Genomic DNA, 24,295 nt, shown 5'->3' with positions numbered 1-24,295 from the left:
ATGTCAAAACAAGCCACATATTAATACAGAGGACTAACTATAGAGCCCCCTCACCATGATGGCCACAAGGGATAGTCACCGTATATTTACTTGGCAGCATGGCTGAGTCGTTTAGGGCACTGGATTTGAAATCTGGAGGTCCCTGGTTCAAAGTCTCCACTATCTGGATTTGTTCTCCGTAGCCCTGAGTTCAATTCCTCAAACGCATTTTGTAAATAGCCAACTGGTCAGCCTCCAACCAGTTGGGATTCCCATTTATGTTAGATTTGAAATATTTGTTTATTTATTTACAGTGTCCCCAATTAGCACATTTAATAGTGCTAAATATATTGGACACTTAAATAAAGTTATTATTATTATTATTATTATTATTATTATTATTATTATTATTATTATTATTATTATTATTATTATTATTATTACTGGAATCTCTCTATGAAGGCTAGGCTAGAGTTTTAAAACCCACACCGCACAAACAAAATTTCAATATGTCAGGCTTTAATTCCTTGGGACAGTTAATTATGCTATGAACTGTCAATGATCAGAACTCTTATTAGTGCAAATCTTTAATTGCACTCACATTTATAAGACAGCCTATACAAATAACTTGAAAAATAATTAATCAAATATAATTATTATGTTTGATTTTTATCTTTCACTTCATCATATACATGATAAAAATCTGTTTCAGAAATACTTAAAGCAAAAACATACATTTAAACCACAACAGTCAACAAAATCCATTCAGAGACAACTTAAATTCCTTTCTCAAATAACAAAGCAGTAAACAATAACAAAGCTCATGCATACAGTACTAATGATTAATGTTAACCTGCTTTAAAATGCAAAATCAAAATGCAGTGACTAACATGCCTAAACAGCCAATGTGGTATTAATGCACAGCTCTTAATGCAAAGTTTGGTTAGCTTTCATCTGAGTGGTACTGTATACAAGAAGAAAAACAGAGACAACACAACAGAGCATGAGGCTTAACATAGTAGAGCCCTTATTACAATGATACTGTAAGCTATGCAGATGGTGTGATGTGATACAAGATTTCAGTTTAGATTATACTCACATCCTCCAACCACTGATGTGCATTAACAGCAATCTGAGTTCCCAGAGGTTTAGTAAGGACCAATACATCACCAACCACTGCATTTTCTGGCCTGATAATGAAGATCAAATCATCAATGTTAAATCAATAATAAGGCACTACAAAATATTCATTGCACTTTTGAGCTGGTAGTAGTGTGTTATACATGGTTTGTATAACTTCAGACAAACAACATTTCAAGGACTTTTCAATGACAAAAAATAGTTTTCAAGGGCTGTTTTAATCAATAAATCAATATTTGTTGTCCCGTCTTTCAACACTTATAACACTCAATTAAGTCATTTACAATATTCAGATAGTTCAGCAATGGTTGATGACGTTAGTCTCTGTAAACAGCATTTTGTAAAATGATCACTGTCTCTGGCTAATTGACAACTAGGATCAGATTCCGACTGAACTGACCACAACTTAAAGACTTTTTATGTAAAAATGTGGCCATCAGCACAGACAGGGTTGAACTTGAAGTTGCACATGTGTTCCTTTTGTGTTTCTTGCCTTTCATATGAGACTTCAAGGCACTTTCTCCCATGTTTTTATGTCGATCACTTTGTTACAAACACGACACATGGCCTTGTGTTTGTTGCCTATATATCTTTTATCCAGCTGAGCTTTGCATCACTTAAACAATTACAATTAAATACATATTTACCTATCGCTCATTTAAATTGCAAACAATGGGAAAATAACAAAAACTTCTGAATCTATATACTACACACTATCCATCACATAGCCCCTGAAAACACATGCATGTGACGACAACCCCACATCAGAGGCCTGGTATAACATGCATGAAATTGAGGCAAGGATCAAATTTCAATCCATGTACTAAATGTTCACATTTTATACCAACCATTTGTTCCCTTGTTATCATATCACCAGTTATTAGTTGTCAAGGAACAAATTTTCCTTCGAAAAGTAATTTGATTTTTCAGAAAAGTGAAATAGCGTAGAAAAGTTACTAAATCTCAGATATAAAACAAAAGACCTTTTTGGTAATTACTAAATTTCAAAGATTTTCAAGACTCAATAAAGAAATCAAGCACTTTGGAAGGACCTTAACCAAATTCAAGCACTTTTCAAGATGTCTACAAAAATTCAAGACCTTTTCAAGATTGTGCAAACCATGGTTATATTGGTAGATAGTTTACTTACTATCTCAAAATTACTTAGCTATCTGAGGTTCCATCTTTATTCAACCCTGTCAAAATGTTGTAGTAATAGGCAAGGTACATGTAGCTGAAGGCTGGAGGTCCTTGCCCTTTAATGCTTTCCTAGAACATTTTCAAAATAACGGCTTCATATTGTTGCATGTGGTGCATTTTGGGTATAAACTCAGTCCCACTGCAAACTACAATCCAGAGCTAATATTTTGATTTGAAACCCAGCCCACTCATTTTTCACCTACAATATTTTTTTTTTTTCGTCATTGGTTATAATATCAAGTACAATGTACTCCTTGTATTTTTTATCCGCCTTCATCAGTGAAAAACTGAGCTCTAATTTCCCTTCTTGGGAAACCAATTTATACAAGAGGATGGACATACTTTGAAAACAGAAATGTGGTCTGTTAGGAACAAACTGAGTGATGAAGGAAGCATTGTAAAGCAAACATAAAACTCCAACTCAAAAAGAACCAGAGGTGAAGGCAATAGTCAAAAGGAAATTTTGATGTGAATTCTAAGACAGTGGGGGTCTTAAGATCACATTATATGGAAACGGGTCTTCAAATGGATAATTACATTCCAAAGAAGACTAAGAGAAAGACATTCAGGGTTTCATAGCTTTAAAAACTCGATTTTTTTTAGAAAACTGATGAGTGCTCATGCACAACTACATATTTCAAACAAAAATTGAGTCTATAGAATTTTTTTAAAGTGTAAAGTTAAACACAACATAGACAAATGACTGAAATAATTATATGTGAAGGAAATTTCAGGTCGATAATTCTACTAAAACAATTATTTGCTTTCGGGGCAGGGTTAGGTTGATTATTCGTTCTCAATTTCAACTAGGGAAGAGTTGATTTGGTCTTGAGCTTCAACTATCACTTCATAGAAATCTTAAGATCAAAATGTAAATTATTGTTAATTAAAATACGTCAAAAACAATGATAAAGGGTAAGTTGACAGTTCAATGCCTCTGGATGCTGGTGGTTTTGTTGGTGCGGGATGGCAAACACACACCAAACACTAGGATAAATTTCATGAGAGCAAATAAGGGATAAATTAATTATTAATCAACCAAATTCTCTGAAGTAAAGGACAAGGCCCAAACCCTAAGGGAAGGGGGGTGGTACTCCTCAAAGTTTTTGGTGGGGCTGTGCTGCCCAACCCTTGAAACCTGTACCCTAATCAGCCTCATTCCCAGGGTCTCTCATCTTACCGCCCCATAGAGCAAGCGAGCAGAGATCCTGGTTGGGTCTGGTCACGTGTCTCCCAGATTCTGGGAGATGACAATTAAATTATTGAAGGAATGGGCGGCCTAGTAGGAAAATAATTGTTTAAACTTAGCCTACAGGAGTGCAGGATGTGTTGTCACCAAAATAAACCAGGAACGATATGATGTTCTATGGCAATGTCCGGCAGTCATATTCTCCAAACACCGAAGAAAACTTATCCCTCATCTGATAGCGGAAATCTGTAGGTCGTGTGGTTCAGTTAAGGACGCTACATGTTGTAAAAATCTCCTCAAGAAGGCGAGCGCCATCGCCGCCCTGAACTTTGCAGAGCGCAAAGCAACCCTCCAAGTTGCGACCATTTTAGTCGCCATGGCGACTAGAATTTTGAAGCTGGCAACTAAATTAGAACGCAAGTCGCCAGCTCAGCGACTAAAATTAACGTGACCTATGCGTCAGGAGCTTGAGCGGACTATCATCCGGAGCGAAAAGAAAAACGTTCTGAGCATTAAGAATTCACTTTGCAAAGCTAGTTGTTGTGGGATTTTAACCAACAGAAATGGAGACTGAATAAAATGAAATGTTACACGGTAAACAAAGATCAAGGAATTGCATTCAGTTGAGCTTGGGACGCAACGAAATTCGTTCCACTCGACTGAAATTTGGCACGTGACAATTTTACCTGGAAGCGTGAGACAACACACGCAATCCGGTCATTTGCCATTGAAAAGAAGAGGAATTGCAAAAGCTTGGAAAGCTCGACAGTGACAGGATCCACAATATATTTGAGAAACATCCAGATGTATTTGAGAAATGTATTTTGTCTCAGTGGACACGAAAATACTTGTCTTTACAGCAAACTTGATAACACAAGCACAGGGGATTCTATAAATAAAAAAAACTGTGATGAAAAGCGGCTCGCAGTTGTAAATAAATTTCACTTGTGTGAATGAACCTGGGTTTATTTTTAAATTGTCAAAGATTTCATCAATAAAAAACATCCTTCTTAGTGATTGCCCTAAAACTTGTGAAAGTATTTTTGTGTTGAGTATTCGCATTCCACGGTTCGCATATTAAATTCAAAATGACAAACAATTTGAGCGTGAACTTTTCTGTCCATTTCAATACAGTCTTTAATTTTCAGATGAAGTTTTATATCGTTTGCTTATTCAAGCAGAAAACGAGGTTGAACATTTAAAAAAGCTCATAAGCAAAAAATAGTGTTCACTTTATGGTCTCAGCAAGAATTTGATGCTGCCTTGATAAACATTGGAAAACTTTCTGCCATTCAGCTGCGAATGAGGCTATCTTATTTTAACTTGGTATAATCTGTGTCATTTGCACTGCTCCTGTTGTGTGAATTATATATGATATACAAAAATATTTCTGTGTTTTGTGAAGCGACTTTTTTTCTTAATTTTTACTTTCAGTTGATCATCAATCATTCCAATAAAAGCATATTTGAATCAACATTAGGTAGTTCTTTCACTGAACAGGACTTCAACTTACCTTTGTGGTTCAAGGAAAATGTTATTAATAATACAGTTAGATAATAATAAGATTATTATTTATCATTAATTAATTATTAACTTATGCATATATTTTGGCGACTAAAATTTTTCACTGGTGACCAAACCTGAACAGTCAGTGGCCAAATGGCCACTAAGAAAAAAAGTTAACTTGGAGGGTTGCAAAGGATGATAGAATTAATTGCCACTGTCTGCATTCACCGTCATTGCTGATACACTGGATTTATCTCCAGCCAAAAGGAGGCTAGAAAAAGAAATAATATAATTTTTGTTGTCTCGTTAATAAATCAGTGTATGTGACGGGCCTAACCGACTTGAACAGTGCGCAAAATTTTTTATCTCTGAGAGACTCTTGACCTTTCTATGCTTCACGCGTTTTTCTGAGGGGCACTTTATGCTGTGTTATTAGGAGAAATGGAAATGAAGAGGTAGAGTGGAGTTGTTTGACTGTGTTACAGCATATTTTTAGCATCATAGGTCTGTATGTTTTCCATTGTTAACTACATGTCGCTTTGCAGAGTTCAACACCTCTGTAATAAGCCTTCTTCTTACAGCCCTTAATGACAGCCCTGATGTAAACAATCTGTTCCCAGATTTCCGCTTTAAATGCTGTGGGATTTGATTTTGACTTCATACACTATAAACAGTCTGCCTCTTTGCTGTTCAACACTGGTATTTTCATCAAAAGTGAACTTTGTCGGAAATGCTCCAAATTTCGCATGCAGTTTTGTTTATGTATGTTTAGCAATGTCCCATAATTTTTCCGGTTAGGTTTGCTTTGTTTGCGAGATATTGCGTATGCAAAAAAACACTCAGTTTTCCTAGCGGCATGTTTCATGAAGGCTTTCATGCAAAAAGGCGTATATAGCATTTTGGGCTGATTTTTATTTTTTGCAGGATCGAGCTAATTTTTGGCAGACTGACTTGTTTTGACATGAAAAGCATCGTTGCGTAATTGTTTTTGTTGATTTGTGCTTCATTTTCAAGAAATAATGTATGCAAAAAAACTCAGTTTTCCAAGGGTATCTTTTGGAGATCTTTTGTTAAGTGAAAAACAAAACAAACCTTTGTTTTGCTAAACAATGAAGTCACCGAAGAGTGGTATTTTCCGCTAGTTTTATTGTTCATATAATTACGCAATTCTCTTACTGCTGCTTTGTTAGCGAAAGCGAATAAGGCGCTGAACTGGCCGGATGCGAGTTTGTTTTGTTGTGACACCGGTTCAATATGAGGTCGGTCAATTTTTTTTTCCAGTCTATTTCTCTACCTCTTTCAAAAATCAAAACATCCATTTAAATAAAACCATGCTGTCGAAGCTGGTAAAAGTAACCGTTTAAGTTTGCACCGCATCAAAATCCACCTTGGAAGGATTCACTCCAAAAGATGCCGCTCAGAAAACTGAGTTTTTTTGCATACGTTATTTCTTGAAAACGAAGCGCAAATCAACAAAAACAATTACGCAATGATGCTTTTCATGTCAAAACAAGTCAGTCTGCCAAAAATTAAATCGATCCTGCAAAAAATTAAAATCGGCCCAAAATGCTATATACGCCCTTTTTGCACGAAAGCCTTCAATTATTGTGGGATTAATGCTGAAACCCTTGTTAGAATTGTTTAGACTGAGGATAAGAAGACAATTTTAGGGTCAAAGAAAGAGTGAGCTCCTGAGACCCATGATTTTCTTTTCATACATTTGTTACCTCTAGCCTGTTTTGATCCTTGTTTTCAGCCATATTATTTCAAGAAAAATACTTGCTTCCTGATGAAAAAGCAGTAGGCCATTTCCAAGTTGCCTTTTGCCTCTGTGTCAAAATGAGTCTTCTTACCAAACCATTCATATAGAAATAAGATCTGCCTAAAGATTCATTTTCATGTAAATCAAACTTCTTTTCAGAAGTAAGATTTTGCACGAACGCTCACTTTGGAACAGGGGCACAAGGTACCGGTAACTCGGAAGTGGCGTATCCTGCCCACTAATGTTCTGTAAGAGGTCAAACTTGTGAGGTGCTTTCCATTATGCCAGACCCAACAGTCAGAGACCAGGGGACTAAATTATCTTTGTTGTTGCTACCTGGTGATATTCACCTGAAAACCCAACAAATATTTCTTTGGGAAGAGTATGTTGAGACTCAATCACAGAAATCTTACTTAAACCTCTCTGAAACTCCACTATTAATAACAATTTCAACTTAAAGGACTCTGCTACGCTCTGTACAATCAAAGCATCACTCTATGTACCTTGTTCTTCCACTGCATTCAAATGAGCAGTCCAAAATATTATGCATTGGTTTCTATAACCTTCTTAGGGTTATGTCTTATTTATTCAATTCCTGATTGTCTTACAAACAAAATAAATGATATCTGGAGTCACTATAAAATTTGATGTGCCACAGCTTGTAAAAACAATCACCATTTCCGTCAATGTCTAAAGGAATAAGTCCCAATTGCTGTAATCAAGCCTTCAATGCCACTGCACAGTTTGTCTCATGCACGCTATTTTCCCTAAGTAAAATTGGGGACATTTCTCACCCGCAATACAAACAGAACCAGAACTTTAAGTCTGGTATATTGACCAGCGAATACCAGTATATTGCTTAATTCAAAATTTCAGCTACTTCAGAGTCCATTGAGTTATGCTGAGTGCTCAAAGGTGGCCCTTTTGCTATACATCTGTTTAAAGCTTCCACTCTCCTTTACCCAATTTTGCCTTAGTGCACGCGTGCATAGCCAAACAAGAAGCCTAAAGACTTTCATGTGGGATGCTTTTGTTGATTTACTATACCATCAACTTTGAATAGCTATCCACATAGAAATCAATCCAAATGTTCAGTTTTGCAGTTTTATTTTCTTCAACAAAAAGGTAACAGAATGCGGTTTGTGTTAAAATTTGTATATATTTGATAGTGGGAGTCTAAACATTGTTACTGTTGTGTCAAAATGACACAAAAATGCCTCACTCGGTTCGAATTTCAAATTGTCATGCAGCTTCAAATTTTTGACTGTGGAAAAGAAATACACTAAAAATGCCTTCCCTGTCTTTGTTTGTTGTACCTTTTTTCTATGTTACTGTAGAGGTTTGGGTCGTGTTACTAGTAAAGTCAAAGTAAAGTGATTTCAGGGAGTTTTGGCTTCATTGTTTTCCAGTGTTTTTGACAGGCCACAATGAGAAATGTTCATTTGCTGGCTATCAAACATGCAAGTAGTTATGGGTGAAACCTTACTCACTGAGGCAATAGGATCTTTTCAAACAAATTTATGACTATTTTCCTTCTGCGGGAAATTCGCTGGGCTCCGTGATGGACTGCGATGAAAATATCTGTGAGATTTGCAATCTAAATTACCACTCAGCAGACATTTGCTGGGGATGAAAGAAAAAAAATTTATGGCTGCTCTCCTTCGGTAAATTTGTTGGGTTTCACGATGGGTTGCAATGAAAACTATGTTGCAGGCTGCAATGAAAATTTCTGTTGCAGGCCACAATGAGAAATTTCTGTGAGATTTGTGAGTTTAAATTCCCACTTGGTGGACATTTACTGGAGATTGAGGAAAGCAGTGCTGGGCTTCGCATTCACAGTGGATCTCACTATGAAAAATATCTGCAAGATTTGTGGGCTTAAATTCCCAATCAACAGACATTTGCCAGAAATATAGCCATGAGCCTAAATTCCCACTTGGTCGGCGATGTAAGAAAAGCGATTGTTAAGGCAACTATCAAGAATGCTCTTAGTGAGCATTTATGGCTAAAATAATATGTTCCTTCTGCCCGATGAGATTCAACTTCACATACTTCCGTGCGAAACAAAAACGAAGTCAATGTGTTCCCGCGGGATACAGGTCAATCTGAATAATGTGACTACAAAGAAAAAAAAAGAAAGAGAAACTTGACTGAAACTTTGACACGGTCTGCCTCAGGCATCCTGCACAAAAAAGGAATAGCTCTATAAAAAAATTACCAAAACTGGAATGGCAAATTCTGAACCAATCAAAGTGGACCACCTCAAGAGGTGTTCCTGAATATTCCTGGTCAGACTGAACCAAAATGGACTTTTCCACTTGATTTCTGACCGAAATTTCTGAAATTGTTACAATGTAGTATAATGGACAGCACCCAAATATATACTGGCTGATAAGTGAGACTCAGTGAGCCAATGGGCCAATTTCAGTATATTAAAATTCTAACTTAGCTCCAAGGCTTAGGGAAATAAAACAAAAGAAGTTGATCATCCATTCCTCAATCTTAATGCGATTTCTTTTGTTTTATTCCCCTCAGCGTCGGATCCAAGTTAAAATTTTGGCCTATTAGAAGGTTAGAAATGCATAAACCGCGGTTGTTACATGTCAAACTTACATGACAAATTCGTTGTTAGACACAACACTAGAAGCCACTCCACCAACAATAAACCATGGATTAAGCACTGTCTGTCCTCCGTTAACTGTGGTGCCTGCTTCTAAAGCCAAATCGTTGAATCCTTTTATTACCATGGGCGTCACGATTTCCCTTTCCTTCAAAGTCATCTGATTGCTCACCCCAAGAAGCATCAACATGTTATCGCATTCTGTGACTCCCATAGCGTATAAATCACTCAAAACATTAGCACAAGCAATCTTGCCTTGCATGTAGGGATCGTCGACGAGAGGATAGAAGAAGTCGGTAGTCTGGACAATATTTATTCCCTTATGTCTCGTTGGAAGAACACAACTATCCATTCCAACACCAATTTGTCCCTCGCCTTTCTTCTCCCCAAGTCCCTCTAGGAGTTTGAGCAGTTCCTCCTGAGGGACTTTGCATCCTCATCCTTTAAGTTTAGTGAAGTTTATAAGACGAAATGTTTCTGATAAGCCGTGATCTCTGGGGTTAAATGGAGAACGGGTTAAACTTTCCATCGACGCCATCTTTGTCTGACACAAGAAATCTCGTATTCTCAACCTCGTCCCCAGGGTCTTCTCCTCGACGATTTTCAAAATGGCGTGTCAGAGTGATTGGGTATCCACGTGTTTTGGGTACCCCCGTACCCAAATCCCTGGTGTTTTGGGCACCCAAAACACTGAAAGCGTAAAACTGGGGCAAGTGAAATCATTCAAAATTCTGCTCAAAACCCATTTATCTTCTTACGAAGCTTTGTCTCAATAAATCAAAGCATTCTTTTGCTTGATATAAACACAATACGTCTCTTAAAATAGTCGCAATTCCTAACAGACTGTCTTATTCGAGTCCGCAGTTATAACGACATAGAAAACACATTCAGGCGCTAAAGATCCTTGTACAAACATGCGCTTGGTGCCTATCGATAACCCTTGAAATGCACGTCGTTTTAAACGAGAAAGGCGCTCTTTAAACCTCGGATAGTGCGGTGATTGAATTTAATCAATATACGAATGAACACACTGAGATGCGGCCATCACGCAATATGCAGGTCTCAAGCTGTGACTGACCTCCGTGTATGTTGCTAGTCAGAAATAAACTCTGTCTTCGTTTGTGTGTCGCTCTTTCCTTGACCATCCCTCCTAGTAGATTTTGCCGGCGAACAATTCTCTTTGCCATTAAAGAATTTTTTTGTTTCGGAGACAAAACCAAAATAACTCTACATAAAGTTTTGGGAAACAAATAGAAGTAGGATACCCAAATCCCTAGTGATATGGGTATCCCCTTCCGAAGTGTTGGATTGTAATCATTTCTTTAATTCAGGGTAGCCAAATCAACCGAAGATGAAAAGGCAATTTCAAGGGAGGAAAGGACTATATAGAAATCATTGCCAAACTGTAGGGGATACCCAAATCCCTAGTGATATGGGTATCCCCTTCCAGAGAGTTTGTTTGTCCTCGTTTCTTTAATTCAGGGTAGCCAAATGGACCGAAGGTTAAAAGGAAAAGCAAACTTACAAAAACGAAAGTCATTTCAATGAGTAAAGAGCCAGAAATGCCAAAATGTTGGGTATACCCAAATCCTTAGTGATATGGGTTTCCCCTTCCAATATGTTTGGTTGTTATCGTTTCTTTAATTCAGGGTAGCCAAATGGACCAAAGATTAAGGGGAAAAACAAACTTACAAAGACGAAACTTATTCCAATGAGGAAAGAACTAGAAGCAGCTGTAGAAATGCCAAAATGTTGGGGATACCCAAATCCCTAGTGATATGGGTATCCCCTTCCAATATATTTGGTTGTTATCGTTTCTTTAGTTCAAGGTAGCCAAATCGACCGAAGGTAAAAAGGTTTGCTTTGCCCTTTAATCCTCGGTCAATTTGGCTACCTTGAACTAAAGAAACGATAACAAACAAACACTCTAGAAGGGGATACCCATATCACTAGGGATTTGGGTGTCCCTTACATTTTAGCATTTCTAAGTACTTTCCTCATTGGAATGACTGTCGTCTTTGTAAGTTAGCTTTGCCCTCTTATCTTCGGTCGATTTGGCTGCCCTGAATTAAAGAAACGATAACAATCACACATATTGGAAGGGGATACCCATATCACTAGGGATTTGGGTATGCCACTTTCCCAGTGTTGAAGATCAAAGGACTTAGTCTTGGCTACTTTACTTGCATTTTTTATAGATGTCTTCGAAGAAAAACTACTTTAATGGCAAAATCTAATAGGAGGGATGGTCAAGAAAAGAGTGACAATTAAATAAGTCTAAGACAAAGTTTATTTCAGACAGGCAACCGCGTACACAGAGGTCAGTCACTGCTTGAGACCTGCGTATTGCGTGACGGTCGTATCTCAGTGTGTTCGCTCGCATATTGATTTTATTCAATCGCCGAACTATCCGAGGTTTAGAATGCGGCTTTCTTGTTTAGCTTTGTTTAAAATGATGTACATTTCAAGGGTTATCGATAGGCGCCAAGCGCATGTTCATACAAGGAACTTTGGCGCGTGAATGTGTTTTCTATGTCGTTATAACTGCGGACTCGGATCAGACAGTCTGATATACTAGTAAATTGCGACTATTTCCAGCAACTTTATGTGTTTATATCAAGATTAAGAAAGTTTTAATTTATTGAGACAAAGCTTCGTAAGAAGATAAGTGGTTTTTCAGCAGAATTGTGGGTGATTTCACTTGCCCCAGTCTGTGGTATATAACGTTTTCAGTGTTTTGGGTACCCAAAACACTAGGGATATGGGTACGGGGGTACCCAAAACACGGGGATACCCAAATCACTGTGACAGGTGCGGCTCGTCGAGAGAAGACCTTTGGCAACGCTGAACTAACAGCCTTGCTGATTGGCCCACTCATACGAACAGGCTGATTGGTTTAAATACATCCTAAACAAATATGGCGGACGCGGCGAGTGTTTACACGAGTAAGAAAGAGCTTATAGGAGGTTCCCGGGGTATCCAATCGATGGAAACCGATGATCGGAAATTCAATCAATAAAATTAGTTAATTTGTATCGATTGGTATCGGCCAATCGATGACCAATCGATAACCAGACAAAAACCGTTCATCAATTGCTATCGATTAGCTCAGCAACCTCGAACAGACGTCACGCACGCTACCTGTCCGATCATCCACCATTTTTAGGAAGCCCTAGGGACGAAATTGGTAAAACAAATTCCGACCCAGTCTTCTCAACGCAAAGAATATACCCCGTTGCACGTGTACTCGAATTACCCACTTGCCCATCATTGCCTTTCCGTGTCATGATGTCTACGCAAGGCGTCCGGGTGGAGGCTTTACTGAATGCAAGGTGCATCGTCAAAGGCTATCATCTTTGCCGTTTTGAGATGAACGTCGGTGAAGTGTTAACTGCAAACAAGAAGAGGGGATAACGGGGAAACGCGTTTAAGGTCATTCCACTGAAATAGAACCTGCACTGAGGTTTTTGTCAAACTTTGCCTATTAATTGTTTATATTATAGGAATTTAAATTTTGAAATAAAAATGAGGGGCCCCCATGTTCGTTTAGGAGCGACAGCACCTTGTTTATACCCATATAAATCCTTATAATAGTACCATGATTGTAGTCACAATTGCTTGCTAAATTCACGTTTCCGACGATTCCTTTTTGTTCTACACTGAGAATTGGTCAATATTTATTTTACACAGAGAAATCTATTACTCAATTCAAAACAACAGAAAAAATGATAGGTCACCATACTCGTTTGCGAGAAAATGACGATTTACCTCTATGGCGAGGTCCAACTGTAAAGAAAAAGCCGCCATTTTTTAATGCGCGCACGCTAATCACGCGTAAAATTATGCGCATTAGGGATACGCAATGCAATACTGGGGAATGACCTTAAAGTTGTGAACCATCGTTGACAGCTCGGCCACCTACAGTCCGAGCTTGTGGATCCTCTTTGGCCACTACATGCAGATATTTCTGTGTTGTTCTACTGTTAACATTAAAATGAAATGTGTTTACAATTACTGCGTTCAAAGTTGTGTTTTTTTATGCGTCGATTCCGGTTCCGTCAATCTGCAACCAATCGATACCAATTTATCTAGCGATTGGTATTGATAATCGATACAAATCGATAACCACACGAATCTTCACCACCGATTGGTCATCGATTATCAATATCAATCGATTAATTGATATCGATTGGTATCGATTGATATCGATTGTCATCGATTATCGATTCCATCGATTGAATACCCCGGGGAGGTTGTATTGTAGTTCATTTCAGGCGATGTTGAATCAGACTGCCGTTAACGATTCGAAAGGTGAATCTTTTCCCTTAGATTTTAATTTACAAGATGTAACCTCTACCACAGAAGTGGAAATAAGTTCGGAAATTCGAAAATACAGTACATAACGAGCATTTAAATTATTACGAAGTAATATATAGATTTAGCCAAGCCTAAAAGCGGAGCTCCTGGGCCGGGTTGTTTACGGTGGACTTTTCCATTGTTGTTTGGCCTTCTGTTTTAAGTTTCAATTATCTAAAGGTCCTCAAAATACACAAAAAGTAGTGAAAAACATTTGTATACAAGAAAAATTATACTTCGGTTGACTTTTAACCTGACATGAGCCCGCGATCTAATCGAAAAACTAGCACTTAATCAGCGATTAACTTCAAAAATACACGTGACCTCGATGAGCTCTAAACTTGAGCCCGCAATATGGTCACGTGATACTGGTCAGCGGATACCTTGTTTTGACAGATGTCAATTGACCATAACATGGATGTCCAATATCAAAGAGTTGCGCTACAAACCGAGGGTGCATGTCTCTGTCAACGTCTTAGCTGGAGTATGGCCGCCATGTTGGGCAACTCCGCCGCCGTCGTCGTGCGTACGCGCCCACGAGCAATACCGCTAGCCATGAAAACCATGAGAAAATCTATTCATGGGTTTCTTTTTCTTTCCAAGCTAGCGAGCTGCGGTTCGCCACAAGCGGCCTTTTGTGCTGTTTTTGCTGTGCTATATTCATGCACAATTGGATTTTCTGTGCACGGAAACAAAGTAGAGCGGGATGAGAGAGTTTGACGCGTTTGCTTATATGTTCGAATTTCAAATCTAAAAGGAGCTTTTGCTCTTTATTGACCCTTGTTTTTTTCTACGGAAAATTGTTTTTATTTTCTTGTGTCCGGAAATGTATTCCTTGAAAATAGACTTTCTGTCTGTATTTGGTTTAGGCTTATTTCAAATCTTATATGTAATACACTCTTTTTCTAATAAGAACACATATTGTTTTTTCGGCTGAGGCTGAATAATTTTACTTTTCTGTCGATTTTATGTTGAAAATATTCTTGTGAATATTCTTAAATTTTAGCTTATGACATTTCTGTTCTCAAATGTATTTGGTGTCTGGATGGTATTAAAGCATTTTTAGAGCCAGCGTGCAGGCATTAAAGACTTCTCGAAACAATGCACATAACTTCTTGCAGAAATGGTATTAGCGCTAGCGTCAGATATATGGCTAATGCTGTTATTGTTGTTTTTTCTGTGCTGTATTCACGAATTTTCAACACAAAATTATATTCTTTTCAAAATCTCAACCTCAGCCTCAAGTTTATTCTTAAAATTTGCAAATTCGGGCCTTGATGTTCTTATAAAAAGAGTGTAGGTGAAGGAGACCTCGGTCCGTGGGTCATTCGTCCATTCAATTTTCGTCTAAAATCAAAAATTGAAAATTGATTTCAATTTTTGATTTTCATGATTTTTTATCGTAAAAAATAAGAAAGTGCCAAATTGAAAATATTTGACTTTTTTCCTTTCGGTAGAACATTGAAACAGAACTTATATTTTGACTTTAATCCTGTCAACAATGAAGAGAAAAATGGAACTGAGCGGCTAATTTGTTTCTCCGACAATGTTGCAGTCTGTTGCACGGCTTAGTTTTTCTGTTTTCGACGGAAGTCTAAAAATTGAAAATTGAAAATTGAAATCAATTTTCAATTTTTGTTTTTCGACCAAAACAATCCAAATCATTGACAGAGCTACCCCAGAGGGAGGGGGAGGGATCCATTAGCACGGTAATTTTTTTGCCCCCAGCCCCCTTCCCACAGTCCTCGCTTCCTTACCTGTTTAATTAAGCAGTCTTGGAAGTCACGCTTTCTCTTCACGGACTTTCGCGACGTTTGGGAACGTTTTGTAAATTTTGTGCCTTTTCGTCGCTCAGTTCTGTCCACTACGGCGAGCAGCGAGACCTTCGACGTGAGCCAAGAAGGAAAAAAAGTCTTAGTTTTCGTAACTAGAGTGGCTGATGTAACCACATGGAGACTTCCTCGAGCTTTTCAAGCGCCATATTGTAAAATATAGATTTGACTGGATTGAACTGGATTTGTAACACGTGGATTTGGAAAAAAACGTAATAGAGAACAAAATTCAGGGGCGAATTAAAACTCTACAATTTCCGTGAAACAAAACTTGTTGAGCTGAGCTAAATCCCACCCAATTTCATTGTTTATAAACCAATCAGATGTGAGTAGATAACACAAGGTTAAGGTCGAGCATAAAACCGTCGGGAAAAATAGTGAATTCGATGTAGATCAACTTCGCGGTGGCCTCATGGTTAGTGCGCTCGTCTCCGGATCGAGCGGTCCGGGTTCGAGCCCTGGCCGGGGACATTGTGTTGTGTTCTTGGGCAAGACACTTTACTCTCACAGTGCCTCTCTCCACCCAGGTGTATAAATGGGTACCAGCGAACTTAATGCTGGGGGTAACCCTGCGATAGACTAGCATCCCATTCAGGAGGGAGTAGAAATACTCCTAGTCGCTTCATACTAGGGAAACCGGGATAAACTCCGGCCTGATGGGCCACTTGGCTCGCATGCAGACTTTTATCAACTTCGTTGGCTTTTTGAAGACCTTTGACTGCATCATCAGAGAGAGACTTTGGGTCATTGTGAGGCAGTATGGCATCCCTGACTTCTTCATCAGGGCTTTCTGTTACAGAGCGCGAAGGAATTCTAGCTGGTTTGAAGTGAGGAGCGGCGTGCGGCAAGGGTGTGTGATGTCTGGCGTTATCTTTGTCTTGATCATGGACTTGGTTATGCGGCACACAATCGATAGAAGACGAGGCTTGAGGTGGAAGTTTACATCGTTTCTAGAGGACTTTGACTATGCCGATGGTGTAATTAATTTTTTATTTATTTAATTATTTAATCTTTATTTAAACACGGTTCAAAAATTTGTGAGCATAAAAACCCAATCATGATATACTTAATTCTGAATGTCTAATATATTGGGAATAATTAAATAAAAAAGCTGCTTTCCACGAATGCCGTGCCTTAGACATGTCCAGCTTTGAGTAGGCGTTCAAACTGCCTCAGGGACCCTGCTTTCCGTAAGTCACAAGGAAGACTTTTCGAAAGAACGGCGCCATTATAGCTAAAACTATTTTTATAATAGTTTGTGCGCGGCAATGGAACATCGCGTTTATTTTCAGAGTCCCTTAAGTTATATGCGGTTTCTCAACCCGTGCAGAAACTTATAAACCATCGTACTCTTTGAATTTGCTGCTGGCGTGCCAGATTTTTCCACCCGAGAAGTTTGAACAGGTGACCAGCATCTTCGTCATAGTTTGAGTGCACGGGCTGCTCTGTTTTGTAGTTTTGGTTATTTATTTCGTAAAGTCATCCCACAGTTTCCCCAGACAATGTTTCAACTGAGTCGAAGTGTGGCTGTATCAGAGCTTGATATTTTAGATGTAAGGTCGCTTGAGGGACAAGATGTCTTATTGGCTTTATGAACCCAATGCCAGAATCGACTTTTCTTTGTTACTTTACTGTCGCTTGGATTAGGTAGGTAGTTTAGCTCAGTTCTCGACTTCTCGAAAACAACACTGCACTGCACATCCGTTAATTTGAAATCTGCCAAAAAAAACCAGACTCGAACGTTCCGCTTCCAAGTTCCATGAGAATTCTTAAAACTATACATGGCGTCTTCGCTTTTACAAGTCCAATCCCTTTTTTAACAAATCCAATCCAGTCCAGTCCAGTCCAGTCCAATTTATATCTTACAATATGGCGCTTGAAAAGCTCGAGGAAGTCTCGAATGGTCACATCAGCCGCTCCAGTTACGAAAACTAAGACTTTTCTCCTTCTTGGCTGACGCCGAAGGTCTCCCTGCTCGCCGAATGGACAGAACTGAGCGACGAAAGACACAGCATTTACAAAACGTTCCCAAACGTCGCGAAAGACCGCGAAGCGACAGTCGACGAGAGCGCGACTTACTTAACCAGGGAAGGAAGTCGGGCTGTGGGGAGGGGCCTGAGGGCAAAAATTTACCATGTGAATAGACCCCTCCCCTTCCCTCTGGGGCAGTTCTGTCAATGATTTGGAATGTTTTGGCCGAAAAACAAAAACTGAAAATTGATTTCAATTTTCAATTTTCAATTTTTAGACTTCCGTCGAAAACAGAAAAACTAAGCCATGCCACAGACTGCAACATTGTCGGAGAAACAAAATAACCGCTCAGTTTTATTCTCTTCAAATTTGACAGGATTAAAGTCAAAATATAAGTTCTGCTTCAATGTTCTACCGAAAGAAAAAAAGTCAAATATTTTCTATTTGGCACTTTCCAACTTTTTATGATAAAAAAACGATGAAAATCAAAAATCAATTAAATTAAATTTTTGATTTCAAACGAAAATTGAATGGACGAATGACCCACGGACCACAAACTCTACGGCCATTTCATTGTTTGTCTACTTGTCTTGGGAGAGGAATATAGCAAGTACAAAGGTCACAAAGATTTCAAGTAAAGTCAGGGATATTTCTTCATCAACTTCCTTAACTTGTAAAAAGGTGTTAAAAGGTCGTTTTATTATATGGCTAGCTCCGTGAGCGGGCAAGATGAACCAAATCCTGCACTGTGATTGGCTACCCGAGCGGGCAAGATGGAGCTATCTTGCCCGGTCGGTGAAACCGCAAAGGTTCAACATGTCTACATTAGCGCCGCAAGTCAATTTAATTCTAATCCAGCTTTGTTTGGATCGTTGGACTCATTTACAGTGACTTCAATGGTTTGTACAGGCATGTTATGATGAAATAACGCGCTGGGTTCTCTCTTCAGCGAGCATCGTGACCTATCCTTTTAATTGTATTTCTCGAAACAATGCTTGGTTGGGAATATTCAGGGAAAGTTTCAAAAATATTGTTCGGCAACTTATATTTCTGAGGAATCACCCTAACACCATTAGTGTATGGATCATCTCTGTCAATTCAGTGAAAGGCCTTCAACTTGGAGGTTACAACAGAGACCGCCACGAGAAGCGAGGTTGTTTTTAAAGTTTAGAAAAGGAGCAAGAAGATGGCGTTAATCTGAACTCCATGGGCAAACGTTCCCGACACGTTCTATCTGATGTCAAACCTGACGACGACCACGTGTGAAAGTTGTGACAAAGGTGAATATACGTCTACTTTGCGCCACATGTTGCCGCAACGAAATATGCGTACCATGGCTGCCACAGACGTCAGTTTTCAAAATTCCCCGACCATGAAGAATATTTCCCCGACTATTTTCTGCTATTGGCAATTCTGGCGCAATAACGCTTTAGACAAGTGCCACATTACACTGCTGCGTTAAAAGTGCTACATTACACTGCTGCATTACAAGTGCTGCATTAAGAGTGGATGCCTATAAAAATCGACCTAAATCGCCCATGAATGGCACAAGTCGAAAATTGATTTCGCTTGTATTTTGCCCATAGATAGGTCCTAGTAAGAAAAGAAACGGACCATAGTTAGTTTCTGCTAATACAGCTTTCTTTGGTAGAAATATGCCAAAAACGATTTCGCCCCGATTGAGTGCAAAATTTACTTCCGGTTTCGCTGAATTTTCCGAATATTTGATTGCTTCGCGCTCTGCAGAATAGCTTCTTGAAAATCTTTCAATGGATTTTATATTTAGTTCAGGTCTTCGTGGTATGACTGAGTAAAAAATAAAATAAATCGAAGTTAGTTTTGAGCCCGAAACGAGATCAAACAGACACGCAAAATTTTATGTGTTCCAACCTAATTATTGCATTAAAGCATCGCCATTTTTTTGCTATGGGCTATAACTTTAAATACCATAAAAACACTTTCTGTGGGTTAAACATACACCCACCTGTTAGGATATAAAAAAATATCTCTGGGCAAATGGTTTTAAGTCGCCCGCCTTGGCCTGTGTTTCCCATAGATTTTGCCAAAAATCAGGCCTGGCCAAAAATCCGCCGTTGGAATGTAAACAATTGCGTGACGCGGATAGTCACTGTCGAGTAAATATTCGTTTTCAACAATCCGATTCGCCTTAATCACAGTCCGCCATGTTGGATGAACGTCACCATTTTTCGCATGAAAGCGAGGCCACGCGTGTTAAAGCATCATGGCTGAGTCAGTGAGTACTTCGATTTCTTCAGAGTTTTGGCGCCGCAATCTGGTGGACATACCTACGTTAACAAACGCCTTTATCGAAATTTAAAAAAATACCGACAACAATATTTACCTGTGACAGAATATATGGGCTCGGGGCAGTCTACAACAACAGGAGAGGATGACAGTTCTGGTTGGACCTCCATAGAACTTTCCTCACCAGAAGCTCGGCCGAAAGTTGATGCTATGGATTAAAATGAAAAACATAAAAATACCTCTGATTATTTTACGATTTCAACCAAGGAATGTTTAAAGAAATAACGACAACAATATTTACCTGCGACCCCCCCTGCGACAGTGACAGGGGACAATGGCACGCTTAAATCAAATAATCGCACTCGTGCATGCGGTGGTTTCCGCTTTTTCGGAGATTTTCTTTTCCTGGGTGATCTTGACCAGCAAAAAATACTCGGAACTGCGTGCTTCTCCAGAACACGCTTCCCTGTTAAAGTTGTCTTAAAATTCGCTTCCTTAAAGTGTACAGAACATACTCTTGTGCTGTTTGTTATCTGTAGATAGACCAGATCATAAGAATTAATGTAAATACATGTGCGCAACAATGACATCGATAACCTAACCAACTTACCTGCACACTTTTGCCCACATCTCGCCGTATTTTGACAACCCACTGCTTTCGAATGGATTCATCACTCGGAAATTGGTGAAAGGTGAGATTTGGAGTATTTTTAACGCGATTATTTTGATATTGTGGCACGAAACGGTGATCTCTGTTGGGCATGATTGCAGACGATCGCCTTGTCTCCTCGATCGCCGGAAGTTGACCGTTGCACTCGTGGCCTCGCACTGGTGTCAAAAGTACATGAAGTCAATCCAAGATGGCTGCTGTGCGATAAAGGCGAATGAAAGCAATTTTTGAAACGTTGTGTGGATAAAATAAAGAAAAATGTTTTTTCTTGTTTAAGTTAGTATAAATATATATATATTTTTTATTTGCATTGCAACACCCACGACATCCCTGATAAAGAACGTGACTACAGTGCTCCGGGAAATGATTCAGGTGAATAATTTTTAACACTTGTTTATTTCCACAAGATGGCTCAGTTATTAATTTCACCGATAAGTTACAATACAGTGGCCGTTTTAGAGATACACTTAACCAATCCTCTATGGTTTATGGCAATTGAATCATTGACTGACAAATAAAGTCAAGTAGAAATACCAGAAATTCTATAAACTACTAACTGCGTGATCAGCTCTTCTAGCTGTGTACAAAATTTGTTTTTACACAATATTCTCAAACTCAGCTGGAAAACCCGGAATTTCTTGAACTGAATTAGCCGAGGAAAAAATTGCGTTTGCGTTTCAATCATACTGGGGAAAAAAATCTATCTTTTTTACTTTGGTTGTTTGATAAATTAAGTGACAGTATTAACGCTATTCGCTACCTGTCTGAAATTTGCAGATCATAACATTGGTAGACAAATAAACATTACAGTGGTCGATCTATGAACAGCAAACGTCCATCTTGTTTTGTTCGCAGAGTCGGTCACGGAGGAACGAATTTCAATGAAATCTATATAATTTGATTAAGCAATTGGCTAAAATAGGGGGCGTCGATAAAACCAGGAACATAGAACATTCTGGAACATCTCGGAACATTGCAGATCATCGAATAATTATAATAATTTTGCGAAAATACGTAAAATTAAATTTTCAAGATTAAACCAAACAAAAATAAACTGGTATCAGCTCGGAAAATAAAAAACAAATCAAAACCATAACAAAAAAAAAAAAGAAAAGAAAAAAAGAAAGAAAATGAAAATGAAAATGAATGCAATGAGTGAAGGCTAACAACTAAGAAGAGCAATCTATTCCTTCCAGTCGTTCGCCGTCAGTTTAATCACGTGACTGTCTCTTATTCCCAGATTTCGTTCTTCACAGAAAACCAAGGTAGTAGCATTCGAACTCTTTAATCAGACCTAAAAATATGGGTACACGAGTGTGATTTCTTTATTCAATTCATTACGTCAATACAAAGAAATGCGTATACACGATTTCTCGTGAAGAAAGAAATAGATAGAAATCTTCAGCATTGAGTTTCTTGTCTAAACTAATTCGGACTTCTCGAGCTCTGATGACAGTATTAACAAATACAAACAAAATTTAAAAACGTTTGGCCACGCGCGCGCTGTCTTGTAGGGTCGCTGGTCAGAACTTTATTGTCTCAAGAAATATTTGTTACAAGTGTTCAAATGCATTTCCTGGAAAATTTTTTGTACAGTACAAGTTAATACTTAATTGATTAAAAATACTTTTACCGTAGGCTATAATCTATTCATCGCTAGTTCAACTTCACGTGCAGATCGTTATCTGACATTCGATCGAACTTATTTTTCTATCGAACCATTCGAACACCACCAAAGTAGACCAGACATGCGAGGTACGAGCGTGAACGCGCTGCTCTAATCTTTGATTACTACTAGTTAATAATAACTTGCTTGTTACTTGGGCTTCCGGGAAGGCTTGGTGGGTCATAGTGTCAGGCGTTCCTAGCGGAGCGGCGCGAAAACTAGGGATGATAAATAGCAACGTGGCAAAACTATGGCTACTGACTTAACAAGCCACTGTATGATGCTCAGAACGAACACCTCAGATGTTGAAGACATCAGGGATCAAAAAAGGAGACGCAATGAGTCACCTGGCATTCATCGTCCGAATCGTCCATGTTTGTGTTGAAAAATAGAGTGCTGTAAGGCGACGTGACGCAATTGGCGGGAAAGAGGAGCCTGCACTCATTGTAGTCAGTTAAAAGAATACCCAAGGCTCCCTACCCCACCCCTACCGACTCCCCTATCCCCAATAATATCTTTTCATATTTCGAGCTGATACCAGTTTATTTTTGTTTATTTTAGTTTTGAAAATTTAATTTTACATATTTTTCTCATAATTATTCGATGTTCCGGAATGTTCCATGTTCCGTGTTCCATGTTCCATGTTCCATGTTCCATGTTCCATGTTCCATGTTCCATATTCCTGATTTTATCGACGGCCCAAAATGGGTTGGCCGCCAAAACAGTTTAGGGTTTAGCCTAACCCAAACCCGAAGTTTTAAGACTGAAGAAAAAAAAATCTGTCAAGATAATATTATTGAGCAGTTCAGTTGTTTGAGAAGAAACATTCGCACACAAATAAACTATATGTACAGCATATGCGTAACCTGGAAAGCAATCCGTCCAGCACAGTAATTGTTCAAATTAATAGCTTACCGAGACACTGGCACTGTTGATGTCTCTTATTTATGATTTAAACTTTTAGGATTTGTTTAGTTTGCTTTTTCCGACCTTTTAGAAGGAGAAAAGGCACCAAATGTCGACAAGCTGCCTGGCACAAATAAAGACGTTTAAGACGGATTCCGCTCAAAGTTCGGGCAATACGTACAAAAATTATTTACGAAAACCCTACTCGTAGCAGGGTAACTTTTGGAATACTATTTAAAACAACTCACTCTAGTTTTATTTCTCTAACTGACCCCGCGATTAAATTCTCAAGCATTCTCGAGAAAGTTAAAGTCATGCAAACCTCGTAAGAATGCTTAAAGCGTGTGTTATTGTGTTTTTAACTACAGCGAAGCGTCTGTTTTAACTGAAATTCTGATGGATAACTTCAAGTTCAATTTTCTCTCGCGGGGTCAGCTTGAGAGCTTTAGTCTCAATAAGTTCTTCTTTACTGTGTTCAAAATATAACCATGCTATTGGGTTTTTTGGTAACTTAATTTTTGCCATTATTGCTCGAATGTTCTGCGGAAATCATCTTAACCGAGAATCGATCCGTCGAAATCAACAAATGCAAATTTAATCACTGTAGTGTTCCTTCAGATCACGTAAGGCTACAAACCAACAACATCAACTTGTTATTACGCTTGACAAATGAAATTTGAACGATTTTCTTTCTAGAACTCGTTCTTGTAATTAAAATGATCAAAGAAAGAACAGCTTAAAATGACATAGCGGTTACACCCGAGCTCCAAGTGAATCGCTCTTAATTGGCGTTTTTAATTAACGAAATTTCTAAAGCGAGGCCTTTCAAATTATTAAAGTTAAAAGTTGTCCATTATGTTCTTTTTTTTTTTTTTTTCCATCCAAATGTTCAAAGATAGCTATCTGCAGTTTGTTGGAAACGAATTGTATATTCAGGGTGACCGCCCGCGTCACGCAATTGTTTACATTCCCACGGCGGTTCAGGGGAAAATTTATGAAAGGCACAGGCCAAGGCGGGTGACTTAAAACCATTTGCCCTGAGATGTTTTTTGATTTTCAAACAGGTGGGTGTATAGTTAACCCGTAGAAAGTGTTTTTGTGGCATTTAAAGTTATAGCCCATAGAAAAATATGGTGATATTTTAGTGCTATAATTCGTTTGCAACACATTGTAATATTTTGCGTTTCTGTTCGATCTCGTTTTGGGCTCAAACGAAACCTCGATTTATTTTAT

General features: G+C 38.6%; 1 protein-coding gene and 1 pseudogene across 2 annotated transcripts in view; one reads left to right on the top strand and one right to left on the bottom strand.

Annotated features, from left to right (window-relative positions):
• Positions 1 to 24,295, top strand: part of LOC145503133 (uncharacterized) — a 403,728-nt gene that overhangs the window by 90,531 nt on the left and 288,902 nt on the right. The window lies entirely within an intron of this gene.
• The window catches only part of LOC145503103 (zincore component SEPHS1-like), a 162,596-nt pseudogene that overhangs the window by 2,156 nt on the left and 136,145 nt on the right, over positions 1 to 24,295 (bottom strand). The window contains exons 2-3 of the transcript XR_014051422.1: positions 9,390 to 9,954; positions 1,079 to 1,169 (exon numbers count right to left, since the gene is read on the bottom strand). The product of XR_014051422.1 is annotated as a zincore component SEPHS1-like (transcript). The remainder of the gene's footprint in view (positions 1 to 1,078; positions 1,170 to 9,389; positions 9,955 to 24,295) is intronic.

Source organism: Orbicella franksi, chromosome 11 (assembly GCF_964199315.1).
Source record: "Orbicella franksi chromosome 11, jaOrbFran1.1, whole genome shotgun sequence".
Classification (NCBI taxonomy): domain Eukaryota; kingdom Metazoa; phylum Cnidaria; class Anthozoa; order Scleractinia; family Merulinidae; genus Orbicella; species Orbicella franksi.
The sequence above is the reverse complement of the archived record's forward strand: the minus strand, read 5'-3'. Positions and strand labels throughout refer to the sequence as shown.